The sequence below is a fragment of the Lepeophtheirus salmonis genome, chromosome 6 (genome assembly GCF_016086655.4).
Source record: "Lepeophtheirus salmonis chromosome 6, UVic_Lsal_1.4, whole genome shotgun sequence".
Classification (NCBI taxonomy): domain Eukaryota; kingdom Metazoa; phylum Arthropoda; class Copepoda; order Siphonostomatoida; family Caligidae; genus Lepeophtheirus; species Lepeophtheirus salmonis.
The window spans coordinates 28,105,755-28,109,163 of NC_052136.2; positions in this window are offsets into that span (position 1 = coordinate 28,105,755).

Consider the following 3,409-nt stretch of genomic DNA (forward strand, 5'->3'; position numbering starts at 1 on the left):
ATGATTGAACTAGAAAAGTTCATATGTTTGAGTTAAGGTAGAGTACTGCGTAGGCTGCTTTATATATTTCTGGCCTAATAATGAAAATGCGAATATTTATCATCAAAAATGGTTTTATTGTTTTTCAAAGTATTCTCCAACATGATTTATACACTTTTTGCTTGCGCTCAAACCAATTGTTGAAGCTCTTTTGCCACTCAATTGAGACACCTCTAAAACAAAGGTTTTAAACGCTTCAACATCATCTTCTGGGAACGAAAATCGTTGACCAGACATTTTTTTCTTGATGCGCGTGCTTAAAAAGAAGTCATTGGGTGCAAAGTTAGGGCTGTACGCCGGATGATTAATCAGTTGGACGTTTTAACCGGTCAAAAAGGTGCTGGTTTGAGCAGATGTGTGGGAGTTCGCATTGTCATGGTGAACAATTATTCGGTCTTCTCTTGTTCGTTTTTTCAAATTTCTCCGGAGACTTCAGGCAAGCAAATTGTGACGTACCACTCAGAATTGACCGTTCTAAGATGTTCAAGTGGAACAGTCTCCACATGACCAGTTTTGCAAAAGAAACAGGTGACTATTTGCTTCGAAGTGCTTCTTCCACGAACAACTTTTGTTGGATTTGGCTCGTCTTCGATGACCCACATGGTCGATTGTTGTTTTGTTTCGGACTACGCATAAATCCATGATTCGTCACCTGTGACGATCTTATAAACGTCTTTTGAAGCACCGCGAGTGGTTTTTTTTCAACATTCCTTTGCACCAATTGACATGAGCCTTCTTTTGAGCGATTGCCAAATTGTGTGGAATCCAACGAGGACAAACCTTTTTTACGGGCAGGTGTACATGCAATATCGAATGTAAGTTTGGACGAAGAAATGCCCAAGGATGCTTCTATCTCACGGCATGTCACATGACGATCTTGCTTTATCACTTCACGCACGGCATCAATGTTCTCTGGCACAACAGCCGTTTTGGGACGACCTTCACGGAATTTGTCTTTGAGCGAGCGTCGCCCACGATTGAATTCAATAAACCAGTTTTTACCAGTGCTGTAGGATGGTACTTCATCGCCATACAAAGATTTAGGTTCATCAATGCACTCTTGTCGTGATAATCCATGGCGAAAGTTGTGAAAAATGATCGCACGAAAATGTTCACGGCTTAATTCCATTTTTTGACCAAATCAATTTTTTCAAGTCACTGTAAACAACACAAATGATGGTCGTACGTCAAAACATTCTGAGTACGATTATGCTATAAAAATGTCAAACGTACCAAAGGAGATGTCAAATTGCACATGGCAACACTTAGTGTAGCCTAGGCCAGAAATATATATAGCAGCCTACGTAGAAAATTTCATCTTCGTTCGTAGCCTTCAAAAAGTGCTCCCTCAACCCCCTCTGTACCACTGACAAAAAATAGGTCTCCAAAGTGTTCGTCTTTCCTTTATCAGCCCTTTAAATCCTATTTCAAAAAATAAAAATAAATATAAACTTTGTTTTCTTGACTTTTTTGTATGTATTATTGGAATGGAACGCTAAAATCTAATTTTTAGCGTTCAGCTAAAAAAAAATAATAAAAAAACCCGTTCCGTTCTCAAGCCTGACTATGCATATACCTAAGGAGGACATAAAAGATTTTAAAGACTACTTATAACAGAATCCAATGAATATTCTTATTATGTATACCATACATTACATTCTTAAATAAAGCCCTGGTTATCATATTATATATTCATATCTATGTACATCAAAAGTTAATAGAGGGGTTTTTGAGAAGAATCAAATGACAAAATATAGATATGTTCATAAAAAATTGTTGAAAGATGGAACCCCTAATCTTTATGCTTCTAAATGGCAAGTTAAGAACATATATACCCATAAATAAGGAACTCCCAAAAAGTAATTTCCCTCTATGTATCACTATTAACTACTACACAAACGAACACTCATTTTGTACAAATGAATTCAACCCAAAAAAGGAATTTATCTTTGAGCCCAGAATCCAAAACTGATCTCAGTTTTCTGAAACATCGAGGATCATAGTTATTCGGAACTATATTTCTTTCTAGATATTCTTTCCTTTCTTCTGATAGGAGAGCTTCTTCACATAAATAATTTTCAGGAATCGAAATGGTTAATTCCTATGCGATTTTTAAAAGCCTTAACGATTTAATGTCTTTACCATTGGACCACTTCCTCATTTTTACAATTCCAGCATGATCAGAGGAGAACATAAATGCGTGATATTTTTTGATTTTTTGATCTTACTAAAGTATTTATATATCAATTTTTCCAATTGAAACATTTAACTCCATCTTGTTTTGAAATTTTTGCAGACAATTTTGCTGACGCATTACTTACTATTTCAATTAAATCATCAATGCAATCTATACTTTTCTGTTTTTTAAAAGGTTTGTACATCCTTCCAAAGCTGCGATCGGTAGAAAACTTGGAATGATTACATACCAAAAGTAAATACAGATTTTTATCCACTTTCCCGAGCGTTACAATGTATGCTGAAAGGCCCATAGTAATGACATTATTGTTCTGACCCCTAAAAAGCATCGTCAAAATGCATGACAAATAAAAATATTATTGAAAAGAATTACCCACTAACAGTAGTCAAATTGAATTTCAAGTCAAGGAGCAAAACTATAATGCATTATTTCAAGGTGATGCTGTACAATTAGAACCTTTTTTTGCAAGTTTCCTGTCATAAGCATAGAGAAAGTAAGAATATTTGATTAAATTACAATGTATAACTTTACCTGCTTTGCTTCATCAAACATGTATGTGTGAGATGTTCCTGCTCCTTTAACTTTAACTGTAAATAAATTGATTTTATATAAAGATAGGAAATGAGTCTTTTTTCTTTGAATTGATGAATATGGAATGGATTTAGCTTCCAAAAAATATACTGTCAAAAATTCAACTTCATCCCTATTATATTTATCATAACTGACTAGAGTGGGGTAGTCTTTTCTTTCTATTATATATATTCTCGAATTTTATTTACTTTTAGTATTAATGACGTAGGGAATAACTTTTAACAATAATCTATGCCTGTACCTTTTATCACGAAGAATTAAACTTGTTTATATGTATTTTATCAGCAATCTATGTACATTCTCTTAAATAAGTAATCCCTTATAAATATAGTTCAGTGTATGATTGTACCCCAAATCTAGTCGTCTCCTTAATAAGCTTTGCCTCCAATCCGTTATTTCCGTCTTTTAAGTAGCGTTCGTGGAATCCTACATTTCCATTTGAACACATTCCAAAAGTTAAAAAAAATTTTTTTATCAATGTTTAATATCCAATCGTCTAATAGGTCTTTTTAGGATGGACTCTATAAACAAGGAAGCTTAAGTTTCTGAATGATTCTAACATATATTGCAAACGTCACTCCG